This window comes from Lygodium microphyllum, chromosome 26 (genome assembly GCF_053477565.2).
Source record: "Lygodium microphyllum isolate KBCC chromosome 26, Lygodium_microphyllum_v1.1.10, whole genome shotgun sequence".
NCBI classification, from domain to species: Eukaryota; Viridiplantae; Streptophyta; class Polypodiopsida; order Schizaeales; family Lygodiaceae; genus Lygodium; species Lygodium microphyllum.
The window spans coordinates 2640754-2656716 of NC_141160.1; the positions used below are offsets into that span (position 1 = coordinate 2640754).

At 45.9% G+C, this 15963-nt stretch overlaps 1 protein-coding gene across 1 annotated transcript in view; it reads right to left on the bottom strand.

Moving 5' to 3' along the window:
• The window catches only part of ALN (allantoinase), a 170887-nt gene that overhangs the window by 45960 nt on the left and 108964 nt on the right, over nt 1–15963 (bottom strand). The gene's annotated exons all lie outside the window — the stretch shown is intronic.

Below are 15963 nucleotides of genomic sequence, written 5' to 3' on the forward strand. Positions count from 1 at the left end.
ATTTTTAGGGGACTTCAATGCTGACAGTTTTTGACAGGATGTCTTAATAAAAGTAAAATGATAAATTCATCTAAACCTTGATGAGACACCCATATTGTTAGCAATCATGATTGTCATGCCTTGTCATCTCCTTTGTGTGAGCCTCAATCTAAGTTAGATGAGGACTTTAGGAGCTCTGACCTATCAGTCCCTTGTCTTGATGGAGGAGGTAGCTCATTCTAGAGGACTTAGTTTTTTGCCTTTCAGTGCATTTTCTCCTCCAGTCGCAATTTTGTGTGCATTTCCCGAGCAATTTCAACACACCTCTGTCGGTCTCACCTTCCGGACATTGAATACCTTTTCCAAGATTTTTTCTAAGAATTTCAGGCATTTCACTAGCATTAAGTGCTGGTCAGCCCTATTGTGTAGATCGTGAAGCACACTAGCCTACTTGTTCATGAACCCTTTCTTCCTTGTTCTCTCCATCTCTCACACAAGGCCCGTTCTAGTGGCCTTCATATGACATCAATGGCACCCTCTATACAGGTGCCCGTACTCCCGTCTTTACCCAAAGAGAACTAGCTTGATGGTTCAAACTACTCACTTTGGTCGTGTACGGTGGAGTGTATTCTTGATACCTTAGATCTTTGGGAGTTTGTTACCCACCCTATTCCTCATTTAGTGGAGGATCCCACCATTGGATCATCCATGGATCCTGCGGCCTTATGGGATCAGCTCAACTCTCGAGCTTGATCTTTCCTCTTTATGACATTATAGGATTCTATCCTAGTGCATGTGCCCAAGTTGCGCAAAGCAGCAGAAGTGTGGACAAAGCTTGCTTCTTTGTATCATCAAAAGATATTTGCCCATCGAATTGCTCTCAAGAAGAAATTATGAATGCTTGTTGTTGATGATTCCCCTTCCATAAAGGATCATATTAACAGGTTGGAGGACATGAGGGATGAGCTTGTGTCCCTTGGGAGGATGATCTCTTCAGAAGATATGGCTATGATCCTTTTGACTCAAAGAATTAATGACCTTTACCACTATTTCTAGGTCTTTTTCAGTGGTTGTTGAGTTGTTCCGGATTAGGATGCTTACATCAGCTTTATTGTAGATTTGACTAATAAACCTCCCCCTTTTTTCTTTGAGAAGTTTATTGAGTTGAGTAAGGATTATGGATAATCCTTGGGCAAGCTTAAATGCCAAATTATTATTGACAGATTTAGCCTGTGTTGGTGGGATAGTAACAGTTTCGGTAGGCGAATAGTGCCGCACAATTGCCAGATATATCCCCTGCTGATGCATAGGTTCTGGAGTGGCGTTGAAGAATTTTATATGTATTTTTCCGGTTAGGTTATGATGTAATAATTGATTAGCATTATAAGTAAAAATTGGTGGTAACTGGGATTAACTCCTGTAGGGATGCTGAAGTGTATATTTGGTCAGGTAGGCAAAATAATAGAGTTTATTTACCATGTCTAGGATCACTCTTAGGCATAGCAATAATTCTAGGATAAAGCCCTTGATTAAGCTTTATGAAATGTTTACATGGTTGTAAATCTTAAATCCAACTAGTGACGAGCTGGTATTCTTCGTTGAAGACTTTGGCTGATACAATATTATCAGCGTAGGGTTGATAGTTGATGGGTGGTATAGTAGTCGATGGCGAAGGATTTGTATATTCCACAAGGGAACTTTGTATTTTCCCTTTCAGGATTGTATTACCTATTAAGGCTAGTGAGCTCATATGCTCAATCATAGTGGTAATACCTTTCTTACTAGATCTTGTAGGACCAGTAGATGTATTATCCGTTACGATTATAGAGCTAGTAGGCTCCTTAGTGGTATTACCTTTACTAGATCCTTCGGGACGAGTAGTAGTATCCACTTTGTCCATCTCTTGTATCTGCAACTCAAGTTATGTTTCTTCAAGAGTTAGCTTATTAATAAAACTTTTAATTTTTTCACTAACTTTGCTAATTGTTTCCAAGCAATCTCTGAGTTCATCAATAAGAGCTTTATTGGCCATTTTCTTCTCTGCTCAAAGGATTGGCAAAATTGTTAGTTTTTCTTGGAATATACTGAACTTCAAAATTATAATAAGAAAAGAACAACTACCATCTAATTAATATTTTATACTGTGGTAAATCCAGGAGTTTATTAAACATTAAACCACAGATCTAAGTGTTTTCTATTCTGATTATAAATTTGTGAGGTAACAAAAAGAAATTGAACTTATATATCGCTTTTTTTACAGCAAGCAATTCCTTTTCATTTGAATGATACCGAGATTCTAGATCAGAAAATGTTCCAGATGCATATCAACAAATGTTTTCTTTTGTTTTAATTTGTTCATTTTCTTTTGTCTCAATTTGTTCTTTTAATACCGCCCCCCAGAGGCATCGGTTTCTAGGATAAATAATGTATCATCAGCGGTAAAGCCAATATTGGTGCTTTACTACCTAATTTCTTGATCTCAATAATGGCAATTGTTTCAGTGGTTGTCCAATTCCATGGACTTCCCTTTTTGAGGAGTTTTTGTAGTGGTTGCCTGAGATGTGCTATATAAGCTAGAAATTCCTTAAAGTAATTTATACAACCAAGAAACCTCTGTAATTGTTTTACATCTTGCAATTGATCTGGGAAATCTTTTCCAAAACATGTTGTTGCAATTCTATACCATTATTATCGATAATAAATCCAAGGAATTCAATCCTTGTTTGAAATATTTCCATCTTTTTATATGAAAGATTTATCCCATTTTCTTTTGTTATTTCAAGAAACTTCTTCAGATGCTCCTTATGTTGTTGTATATTTTTACTAAAGATTAAAATATCGTCAATATATATGATACAATAATCTGATATAACAATATATACATTATCCATTAGTTGTTCATACTCCTATGGAGCGTTTTTTAATCCCATAGGCATCACAATCCATTCGTACTGGCCTTGTGGTGTTAAGAATGCCGTATATTCAATGCTTCCAACATCTAGCTTTAATTGCCAGAACCCTGACTTGCAGTCCAATTTGAAGAATATATTTTTGTTTCTTATTCTATTCAACAGCAATGACTTATTTGGTAAGTAGTATCCATTCAACTTTGTATACTTATTGAGCTGTTTATAATTTATTACCAGTCTGGCCTTTCCATGTTTAATTTTACTATGGTTTCTTGTCACGAGGATGTGAAATTTTGAAATGCTTTAATCTTGCTGGTAACATTTGATTAAGTTATTAATCAAATGTGCAAGGTTGTTTAGCACATGTGATGCACATGGCAGGTATTTCATGGGAACGGGCCAAGGACCTCGACGATACAGTGGATGTTAAAGGCAAAAGTCGTGTTAAGTTATGCCAACTAGGTTTTGGTGGTCAGTTGGTGCCAGGTTGGACCCTAGGAGAATTGTTTGGCCATTAAGTGTCAGTGGTGACACTAGGGACTAGCATTAATTAATTAATTAATGCTAGTCTAAGGGTCAACATAGGTTGGGAACCACTCCAAGTTGCAAATGGCCTAGCCAATTTCATTACAAATGGGTATGTTTAGTTTTGGGCAGGGTCAAAAGGGCTGAAATTGATTTTCAGAATTAATTAATTCTGAAAATTTAATTTAATGGCTGAAAATGCATTAGGAAGGCTACCACTTGGCAAAACTTTCCCATGCAACTAGGGAAAAGGCTGTTGGAGGGTGGTGGAAGTTGAATTGTAGCCGTTCGGAGCTTGGTAGAGGGAGAGGAGGTGATCATACTTGGCTCTGAAAGGCGACGACAACTGATCGCACGCCGCAACAGGACAAGGGTCAGCACGATTTCTCTTCTGCCTCAAGAGAGACGGCGGTAGAAGAGGAGGGCTCGCCAACCGAGCTGATGTTTTACCCCCCCTTTTGAAGCTGTTGGTGCCATCAGATTTGTCATCAGAGCTACGGATCAAAAGATACAAATCCAACTTACAGCATTCTCTCATCTCCTCCAGTCTATGCTCAAGCATTCTTAGCAATTCTAAGCCAATGGTAGCAGAGTACAGCCAAATTTGGTGGACAACAGAGAATTGACTGCTGTAAACCCTAAATTACAGCAGTAATTAGGGTTTAGCAGTCACCTTGGGACTAGTGCCATCAGTCAAAGGCATTGTACACTGAAATCAGTACCCGAAATTCGTGGAATTGTGAGGATTTCAGATGCCAGCCTATCTATTGTGAATTTGGGGCAGCATTTGACCAGTTGGGGTTCCATTAGAGCAAGTCCTAGGTGAAAATCAAGGGGCAATTTGCCTAAATGCTTTGCTGATTATTGGAACAGCAAAGGGGCTTTTGAATCAGCCAAGGAGATCGTAAAATCTCGGCTTGTAATTTATCCATCAATGATTGAAATTAAAGAAATGCCGAAAGGGGCGCCAGTTTTGGGGCCAACAAGGTGTCCACTATCCAAGTTTATGAAGGTAAAGTGAGCATTTCAGTTTATGTTCATTTGCTGATTGCTGTAATTAAGTGCTTAATCAGGGTTAAACCACCCTATCCAAGAAGGAAGGCTGGTTTCCTGGTTCCATTGCCAAGATAATCACTCAATCTCTTGATTTAGTGAGCCCGAGGCACTTGATTGCAAGCCAAAGCTTTCTGCTAGTGCTGATTTTTGTGCTCAGTTGAGAAATTACAGCAACATGTCTTCATACAGTGAGATGGAATCAAGCAATGATGATGCCTCTCAGTATGGACATTCTCATGGGAATGAAGGAAATGCAATGCCTAATCTTGGACAAGGCTCTCATGATGGACAACAAGCTGAAAATGTTGTTGTTGGGCAAGATACAGGGCCTTCAGGCTGTCATGAGATAGATGACCAGCAAAGTGAAGAGGAATTTGATGACCAGTTCAAAAATCGGATGAGGACAGCAGCAAATCTCTTTGCTGAATTGGCAAAGGATCCTCAGTTCACCCGATTTTTGAATGCTCTAAAGAAGGACAGCAAGGGCAAAAAGAAGAAGTCAACTTCTACACCTTCGGGACAGCAAGGTGCACCGAAGGTAGTGCCAAATCCTTCACTTGAAGCTTCTAAAGAGGCCAATGAAGCTAAATAGTTGGTACCTATGGAGCAAGGAATGCAAATGCAAGGCCATTATGGAAGTGCCAATCCAATGGATTTTGGACAGCTGGGCATGTATGCTATGATGGGGCAGGCAGGATACTTTGGTGGTAGCACGATTTTTCATGCAATGGTTGGCCAAGGGCCGCATACGGGAATGCATGGCACAAATCCCTATGGTATGCAGCAGCCAATGCATGGTGTGCAAGGCCCACTGTATTCGGGTATGGCTAGAAATGTGCAAAACCCTATGTATGGTAGCATTGGCTTGATGCTTGGGGCACAAAGTGGAATGTTTGGCAATGCATCTACAACCCCGAATGCTTATGGGGCTCAAGGAATGACTACTGGTCATCCAAATGCTTCATTTGGGCTTGGTCATAATGTAAATACAGCAAATGCACCCTTTTTGCAGTAGCCAGTGTATGACAACTTGACTCCCAAAGGGGAAGCAAAAGACTATGATGAGGGTGGAAAAGCAGTGAAGTTTGAGTCCTTCAGTGGTGCACAAGATAGGCTGAAAACTTTGATCTTCATTCAGCAGTTTGATGCAGCCTATTCAAGGGGAAACTTCACCGAATCCTCTAAGATTCGAAAGGCAGCCACTTTCTTGAAGGAAATGCATTGCAGTGGTGGTCGATGCTCTTGATGCAAGGTAGAGCACCGTCAACATGGGTACAATTCAAACAAATGTTTGCATCGAATTGGTTGACTAGTATCTTTGAGGTGGACATCATGACAGCTTGGAACAAGCTTGATGCAAAGGAATGCAAGAATTTAGAGCAATATAATAAGAACTTTTGGGATGCATTGCTGCCCGTCACTTCTTATCGTACCGTACCCCTTCATGAGCAAGTGGAAAAATATGTATATGGGCTACCCAAAGGAATCAAGGATTTTTCCATAAAATCCACCGTGTCTAGCATGTCTCAGCTTATAGAGACTGCTGCTACAACCGATTCTTTGCTGTGTGGAAAGGATTCGGGCTTCCAAGAGAGCGGGGAGAAAACAATAAAAAGTTGTTTAACGCTGAGAAAAGGGGCGTATCTGAAAACCAACCTGAAAAGAGGCCAAAACAGCAAAGAAAGGGCTCGAAAATATTGGCACAACGTAGGGAATTGATGGCTGCAAATAAATGTTTTATTTGTGAACAGGACGATCATATTACCAAGAACTGTCCCAATAGGCAGCAAGCTGCAAAATCAGAAAATCAGGGAGATCCTAAGGGTAAAAGGCCCAAAACATCAGTGGGATTGGTGCCCAATGTTGTTAGTGATCAGCCCAATGATGATTCTACTAAGTTGTGTAGAGCATGGGACAAAATTAGGAATCAGCATACGTTGATCTTCTTTGATAATGGCGCACGAGCCAACTTCATCTCTACTGACATGGCAGCCCGTCTAGACATCAAAGAGGATGAGATGGGAGCCATGGGGGAAGTTGGAATGGCATGTAAGCGTCATGCAAAACCTGTCACACCACTCATTGGAAAGCTTTGATTGCACATACAGGGATATGTGGACAGCGAAGAGTTTTACATTGCTCCACTTGAGGGTTGTGATGTGTTGCTTGGTATGCCATGGTGCCACCATATGCATGCAGTGATTGATTCATATGCAAAAGAGATCACTATTCAACATAAGGGAAAGACACTCACACTTGATGTAAAGTTGAAAGGGGAATATGTTTCTGTTGTATCCGCAACTGCTATTTCTAAAGTAATGAAAAATCACCTTTCAGCGTATTTAGTTTTTGCTAAGGATAAGGATGATAGTGAGAATGTTGGGAATATATCTAAATTAGAGAAAGATCGCATGTCATTTCTGAAAATGTATGCTGATTGCTTCTCTCAATCACTTCCAAGGCAACTATCACCTAAAAGACCCGAAGATCATGGCATAGACCTTATCCCTGGAAGTAGCCCTCCTAATAAACCACCCTATAGAGTCAGTGCAGCCCAACAAGAGGAGATTATGAGTCCAGTAAATGAGTTGTTAGAAAAAGGGCTGATTCAGCCCAACTCATCTCCTTTCTGTTCTCCAGTGCTTTTGGTACAGAAAAAGGATGGTTCATGGTGTATGTGCATTGACTATCGTGCTCTGAACAAGATCACGATAAAGAACCGCTTTCCGATCCCTCGAATCAATGATGTTATGGATAGATTGTAGGGGGCAGCAATATTCAGCCGTATAGATTTAAAAAGTGGGTATTATCAAATACGCATTAGACTGGAGGATGTGCCTAAGACAGTGAAAGGGAGTGACGGATCGAAGGTTGGACTCGAGAGCTATGGCGGGAGAGCAAAAGCAAGAAAGAAAGAGAATAGAAATGGAAACTCCAACAGCCACAATGTGTGGCCCGGCCTTCCTTTATTCAAACTGTCACTAAAAGAAAAAAGAATAAAGTAACAGTGACAGGCGCCCGCCACCTGCAGTGTGCAGTGGCGGTGACTGTCAGTGTAGTAATACACGGGCGGCTAGGCAAAGGCGCCTTTACTTCCAACAACCTCCCACTTAAAGGCGAATCTGCCCCAGTGAGGAGTGAAAAGAAAAAAGAAAAAACACAGTACAGCATGTACACATGTACAACAGGATGAGAAAAGACGTCATCTCATCCCACGCCCATCAACCTGCTGAGGAAGGCAAAGCGCTCTGTAGAGAGGCTTTTCATGAGCAGAGTTGCAAGATTCTGGTCAGTCGAGATCTTGACAAGATCAGCAAACTTGTCCTCAACGACCCCATGTATGAAGTGATACCTCACCTCAATGTGTTTCGTCTTCGCATGGAAGACCGGATTCTTGGCTAACTGAATAGCACTCATAGAATCCGAATGCAGTGTAGGAATAGCATCAATACCAAGGTCAGCAACTAAACGACCCAAACAAATGACCTCCTTGCAAGCCTCGGTGGCTGCAACATACTCGGCCTCTGTAGTAGAAAGTGTCGTGCATTTCTGTACCCTGGACATCCAAGAAACAGCACCTCCAGCATAGGTGAATACATAGCCGGAAGTGGACTTCCTACTATCTGCATGTCCTGCATAATCAGAGTCAATGTATCCCACGACTCCTGTATCCTAGCTGCCATAGAATAGGCACATATCTGCAGTGCCCTTCAGGTACCTCATGATACCCTTCACGGCATCCCAATGCTTCTTGCCAGGTGTAGCCATATAGCGTGCCACAACACCAACTACAAAGGCAATATCTGGACGAGTGGCTATCATGGCATACATAAGACTCCCCACTGCGGATGCATAGGGAATCTTGGCCATCTCAGCCCTCTGCTCATCTGTCTGCGGACAATCACCCTGTGATACCTTCACATAAAAAGGCAATGGACAGCCAATAAACTTTACGTCCTGCATGCGGAAGCACTCAAGGACTTTATGAATGTACTCCCTCTGTGACAAGTAGAGGAGTCCCTGATGCATGTCGCGTCTAATACGCATACCAAGTATGTGAGCGGCCTGTCCCAAATCTTTCATCTCAAAGCTCTTTTTGAGCTGAGTCTTAAGAGCATCTAGCTTATCATGAGCTTTCCCTGCTATCAGCATATCATCCACATAGAGTACCAAAATCAATAAAGAACCATCACGGGCTTTCTTCGTGTAAAGACACGGATCCATAGCACTCCGGCTGTAACCCTGTGACTGCATAAAGGCATCAAACTTATGATACCACTCCCTAGGTGTCTGTTTCAAGCCATAAAGACTTTTCTTCAATTTACACACTAGGTGCTGCCTGCCAGGTTCTGCAAAGCCCTTAGACTCCTCCATATAAATCTCATCATGCAAGTCCCCATGTAAGAAAGCCGTCTTGACATCCATCTGGTATAAATCCAAGTCAAGCTGAGCAACCAAAGCCAAGACTAAGCACAGGGCGGTCATCTTAACCACAGGAGAAAAGACCTCGTCAAAGTCCACACCATGCTCCTGCTTAAAACCCTTTGCTACCAATCTAGCCTTGTATGCCGGCTTGGGGTGTCCAGAGGTACTTTTTAGCTTGTACACCCACTTGCATGGCAAAGCCTTCTTGCCCGTAGGCAAGGAAACCAAATCCCAAGTGTCATTCTTATGCAGGGAGTCTATCTCAGACTGCATAGCCCTCTCCCAGGAGTGACTGTCACCCCTGCGCATAGCCTCATCATAGGTGAAAGGCTCTCCTGCATCTGTAACCAAGACATAATGCATCGAGGGCTAAAATCTATCAGGTGGACGTTTGTCTCTAGTAGACCGTCTCATGGCAGGCTCAGCTGCCTGTCCAACACCCTAACCATGAGCATCTGTTGCAACTGTAGGCTGTCCAACTGGCTGTGCGGGAGCTCTTGGCTCCTCCTGAAATATGACCCTGCGGATCTCAACAACTCTCTCAGGCTGCCTATGCATTTTGTATTCATGGAAAACTACATCATGACTGCAGATGACTTTCCGCACCTGCGGATCCCAGAGACGGTAACCCATCTCGCCTGCATCCCCATAACCAAGGAAAATGCATTTGACACTCTTGGGATCCAGCTTACTTCTCTTGTCCCTGGGCACATGGCAAAATGCCTCACATCCAAAGACACAGAGATGCGCATAAGAGGGAGGTTTTCCAGTCCATACCTCCTCTGCAACCTGGAAATCCAAACCACTAGAGGGTGATTTGTTTATGACATGCACAGTTGTACTAACTGCCTCAGCCCAAAAGCTCTGTGGTAGGCCTGCATGGCTAAGCATACTGCGTGCACGCTCTTGGATGGTTCTATTCATCCGCTCAACCAAACCATTCTGAGGGGGGTTGTAGGGGGCGGTCAACTGACGCTTAATACCCCTCTCATCACATAACTGCTCAAAAGCACGTGAGACATACTCACCTCCATTATCTGTCCTTAGGTATTTTAGCCTATACCCAGACTGGTTCTCAACCAACGCAAGCCATCTCTGAAACACAGCCAAGACATCGGATTTCAGCTTAATGAGATAAGCCCAAACTTTCTGTGAAAAACCATCTATGAATGTAATAAAATACTTTGCACTACCCATAGACTAACAAGGCATGGGCCCACAGACATCCGAATGTACCAATGCCAAGGACTTGCCTCCACAAAAGGGGTCATCTATATGGTTCCCTGGTATAGTGGCTTCACAATAGAGAAATTTGTGCTCCACAAAAGGTTTCTTAGACACCCGGTCACCCACCTATTCCCTGGACTAGCAGTAGAGTTTGTCCATTAGTAGAGGACTTTGGACAGTTCTTCGGTACAATTCTTTCTACCTACTTCGCGAATGCATTGACAGCTGTAGGAGTCCAGAAGGTACGGGTGGCTGTGAAATATATAAAAAACATACCTAAGTTTCTGGAGATTGAGGCAGGCTAACACTCTTTCAAGCAGCAAGTTATTATGACAGGGTAGCCCGGTCAATGCCTGCGATGACTTTGGGCATCAAGCAACAAATTGCACGCATTTCGAAGCCAAGGCAGCTCAGCCCACAGACCCGCAGGTAGATCCTGATGGCTTTACACGGGTCCAACGAAGACAGAGAGGGAGACGGCCGCCGGGGGGGGTCTCACTCAACCCCTCAAACACAACCACGGCAGTAGAGAACAAGAGGGTGGGCGACGAGCCCCCGGCAGAGAACCCTATAGCACCCCCCCACCTTGTCCCACCCAACAAGATCACAGGCCTCCACCCCCACCACCCATTGAGGCATCATAGGCTATCCCACCCGAGATCCCCTAGCCCCCATATTCACCCCCCGACCCTATCCCACAGCCCCCCTCCCTTCCAGGGCCACTCCCCCCCCCTCACACCCACCTCATACTTCCAATCACCCCACCATTCCTCAATCTTCATCTTCCCCATCATCTCCCCTACCGATCAGCTCCCCTGATCCTCACCCAGTATATGTGACACCCCCCCCCACCCATTCTCCCTCATCCCACAACGGGTGACAAGCCTCACACACCCATATCTTCTCCTCACTAGGAGCCTAGTCCCCCCCTTCCCCACAAAGCCGCTAGCTCATTTGGCCCAGCCGCCCATCACACTTTCCCTCAATAGGTGCAATTGCTCCCACAGGAGTTTTTCCGCAGTGGCCCGTGGTCCTATTTGAGAGTTGCGGAGCGCAAAGAGTTTCCACTTCCTCTGGAGGTGGGGATCTTTGTGGTCCGCAAGTCAAGGAGTAGTAAGGTCCATTTACTAGCACCATCTGATGGACCAAACTGTGCTTTCTTCTTTCAGACCTCTCATTTAGAAGATTGGACAATGACACAGAAAGAATAGGAAGTGAGGGGCCAAGTTACAGACCACATCTCCCAATGCATGGGTGAAGGAGGGCTAGCACTATTCTCCCAGCAATGGCCAGGATGTATGCTGGACATTAACTGGTGGGCTGGAGCGGAGGTCCCACATCTGAGCATCATTTTTTGAGTCCCTTCCTAGTGGAGCTCACTGAGTGATGTGATCGAGTGGCACCTAGCACAGGCTGCCTGCTTCTACCAATGCACAGAGTCACTCCTCTCAACCTAGCTGATAGATGCCCTGGTGGTACCGCCTCGAGCATCTATTACCCCTATGGTCTGCCCGAGAGCCACGACGGGGGAATGGAGTTCAACCTCCACGCCAACACGGCAAAGCGCATTCACATGCCCCATAGCTCTTTTTATTCATCATCAACTTCCACACCGAACAGTCCAGTCAGTCACAGGCTTCCCCACAAGTTTACACCTAGCATCCTGGAATGTCAACAACCTCCACTACAGTGGGTTATGTGGTTCCAGGAAATTGATTGTTCGGTAGGAGCTGCAGTTTGCCCTTGCCGAACGGATCAACATCTTACTTCTTCAGGAGCACAAGCTCACTCCCACCCAGGCCCATCGGGTAGAAAATATATTTTCAGGCAGCTCACACCCCCTACTGGGAGTACTTCATTGGTGCCCACAGCAAGAGTGGAGGCGTATGTACCTCTATTGGCCCGAGCTTTACAACCTGTGTGCAAGATCACAGGACGATTGTGGTAGGGAGGGTCCTATGGATCAAACTCGACTTAGAGCACTCATGCCTTGGAGTCCTCAAGCACTCATGCCTTGGAGTCCTCAATGTCTATGCTCCTACGGAGGTTAGGGCATGCAATAGGTTCTGGATGGAGATTGCAACACGACTTCCAAAGGTGGACTCTTAGATTGTTGGAGGAGACTTCAACAACCTGGAAGCCTTAGAGAACTAGCAAGGCAGAGGCAAAGATTACCAGTCTATGGCAGAGGAGGAGCAAGAGGCGTTGGAAGTCTTCCTCCTCACGGTAGGAGCTCGTGATGCTTGGTGGGACCCAGCTTTTCACAAGAGAGAGAGGTCACTGGACTTCTCTTGGGGATAGAAGCGGCTCAGCGGAGCTCTTTTGAAACGGCTAGACCGGTTCTATGTGGGACAATGGGCACTCTCGAGGAGGCCACGTAGGGCAGTTGGCTAGCACCACCTTGTCTAATGAGTGCCTGGTTCTCCTCACACTGGATGCTCCCGAGGAGGCCAGGTAGGGAAATTGGCTAGCACCACCTTGTCTAATCACTGCCCGAATCTCCTCACACTGGATGCTCCCACTTCAACCCTTGGCACGCGATCCTGTCCGATACTTGACTCCATCTACAGGAGGGAGGAGGTGAGGAGGTACTTTGAGAAGCTCTAGACTAGGGAGTGGGACAAGAGGGACCGGATCATCGCACAAGACGTTGCAAAGGTCTTAGCCGAGTTAAGCAGGATTTGCCTGAAGGCAGCCCTATAGGCTAGGCAGTAGAGCTAGGAGAAGGAGAGAGCACTCTCGCCAGACCTAGCAGCCACTCAAAGACTACTCTAAGAGCCACCAAGGGATCCCACTCCACACGCAGGAGGTGCGCGCACGGGGAGCCCTCCCGGTCTTGAGGACAGGCACAAGGAGTTTTCCTTCCGTACCTCAGCAGCCTTTTGGCTGCGGAAGGGGAACACAATGTATAGGGAGTTTTTTAGGTGCATCAGCCTCAGACCTCAAGAGATCAGATTCGTAGCCTCCGTGGTGAGTATGAGAGAATTTGCTCTAGCCCAGATGAGGTGATGGAGATTGCCATTGATTACTACAGATAGCTTTTTCAGCAGGAGGCAGTCTCAGTGAGAATACACCATTGTAGACAACAGGTCTAGGGTTGGATTCCGTCCCTCGTCAGAGAGATGCTGAGACACTACCTCCTAGACCCCTTCACAGAGAAGGAATTAGCGGAGGCCTTCCATGCACAGGATGGGCAGAAATGCCCCGGTGAGGATGGTCTTTCTAAGGCCTTCTTCACTACCTGCTAGGAGGTGGTGAAGGACCCCCTACTTCTGGCCTTTCAGGAGATTTTCAGCTCAGGACGGATGCTATATAAGTAGGTCTTGTCAGTCTCCTCCCCAAAGGGGGAGACAGGTTGGAGCTATCCCAGTGGAGACCGATCACCTTGTTGTCAGTGGCCTAAAAGGCACTGGCCAAGATGATTGCTAGTCGACTCCGCCCCTTGCTTCCAGACATCATTCATGACACACAGACAGGTTTTGTCCATGATAGGAGCATCGTAGACAATGTCTTCACTTTCTTCAAGGCGACCGAGTGGGCTCAACACAGTGGTCAAGGATTGGCTGTACTTCTCTTGGATTTTGAGAAGGTCTATGACAGGGTTGACTGGGACTCCTTAGAGGGCACTATGGCGAGATTGGGCTTCCCTCGAGCATGGAACTGTGGGGTTTCTGCACTTTACAGATCGGCCACTAGTAGGGTTCTCATAAGAGGCAGGAGGGGGGGAGAAGTTTTGGTTGGAGAGATCTGTCCCGCAAGGCTGCCTCCTGCCCCATATCTGTTCTTACTCTTTGCGAAGGCAATGTCCTACTTCCTCCACTCACATGTGAGTGGGCTACGTGGCCTTCAACTTCCAGTGAGGGAGAACACAGAGCTGCTACACTTAGAGAATGCAAATGATATCGCCCTTTATGTAGAGCATGATGAGCTGATGTTGGAGAGAGTGAGACTAGCTCTAGAGGTATTTTGCACTACAGCTGGAGCAAAAATCAAGTGGCGAAAGTCGGTTGGTTTTCTTATAGATCCGAACTCTAATATGGAGTGGGGCATCCACTTGGGGTTGAGATGGGTATACACTGGACAAACCGTCCGATATCCAGGGTTAAAGGTGGGACTCCACATCACTCCTGCCCAACAGTTCCTTCAGTTCTCGACTCTATTAGGCGGAAGCTAACCTACTAGAGCACTATCGTCTTTCCTTAGCGGGACGGGCCCTCATGATCAACCAGCTCCTCTTAGCCACATCTTGGTACGTAGCCTCTTGTTGGTGCTTCTCCTTGTCCTATGTGGTTCAATTTCACCACCTAGTGCGGAATTTTCTCTGGGCTAGCTCAGACAGTTCCAGGGATTCTCGGGCAAAGGTGGTGTGGGCGACCATCATCCGGCATCGGTCTGAGGGAGGGCTTCGGATCATCGATCCAAAATTCCTCAGAGCATGGCCCTTTTGGGCAAGCTAATGGTCTGTGGTCTCACACCAGGAGAACAAACCTGAAAGGTCCTTTTAGAGAAGGGTCTCCAAGAGTGCAGATCAAGGCTTGGTGGTGGTTGGAGACCATCCTTGAGATGGATCTTCACAACTGTAGAGATCACGCCACCCAGATCTTCCTTCCTCCGCAGCCTACTTTGTGTGTGGCAGGGCCTTCGCAAGGCCCTAGTTCAGAGTCCCCCAAGATACCAAGAGGAGATAGACCGCTAGCCGGTGGTCTGGAATCCCCAAGTCAGAGATCGGGACAGGATACAGATTGGCAAGCGCCTCCACATCCAGTGGGCTCGATGGGAGGCTGACACTGCTCGCACAATTAAAATGTGGCAGAAGGTGTACAGGATAACGGATTAGGAGGTGTTGGGTTGTCAGTGAAGGAGCTAAGATGAGGAGGAGGGAGATTGACTTAGCAATTCCTCAAGAGTGGCTTATCCCCCTAATCCGAGAGCCGATGGAGCTTGGTGAGGTTTGGGCTGCTAGATTCTCACCGGTAGGTATCCCCTTACAGGTGGCAAGTAGAGTGGTCGCTACCCCCTACGGCATTTTCTTCACCGTGCAGGATGGGGAGCATTTGGTCCTTGACATAGGGCAGCAGGATGAGGAGATTGTTGTCCTTCCTTGGTGGAGGATTCTAGTGGTTGGTCTCCAGGGAAGACCTGCCATCTAGACCCTTTTGTGCCCTAGGAGGAGTTTCGGGAGTGGTGCCTTTGAATATAAGAGAGTAGGCCACTTGATGTAGAACCCTGGAGAGTGGCTATGACCGGCCATTGCCGTCACCAAGAAGCCACTGAGGTTCTTGGAATACACAGCCAAGATTGGTAGAGATGTACTGATACAAGAGGACATGGATTGGGCACCTTCGCGTAGTAGATACTGGGCGGAGCACAGCATCAAGGATGCTTTCCGTCGAACTTTCCGGCACCGCTTGTGGGACAACTAAAGGCCAAGGAGGGTGTCATATTTCCTTTGGCTCTTGGCACATGGGGATTTGGCGGTTGGCCCAGATGCAATAGGATGAAGGTTGTAAGTGTTGCCCACAGTAGTACTTGGAAACTCCAAAGCATTGTCTTTGGTCCTGTGAGGCAGCGCAGCTCGTTTGGAGGGCAGTCTGCCATATTCTCTGCAGTGTGGCACCCAGCCTTGGATGGATCTCGTAGGGGGCTTTTTGTTGGCAAGCAGTGAGCCAAGGCCGTCACCTTTTATATGAGGCCGGAATGCAAGACATGATTTTTATCATTGAGGCTAGGTCTTGCGCAATGAAAGGAAATATTCTTGCCCAGATTAAGGGCGATTTTAGTGGTTGACTTTTCCTTGGGGTCAACTACTAGAGCTCGAACGACCTGGATATATTTTTTTGTC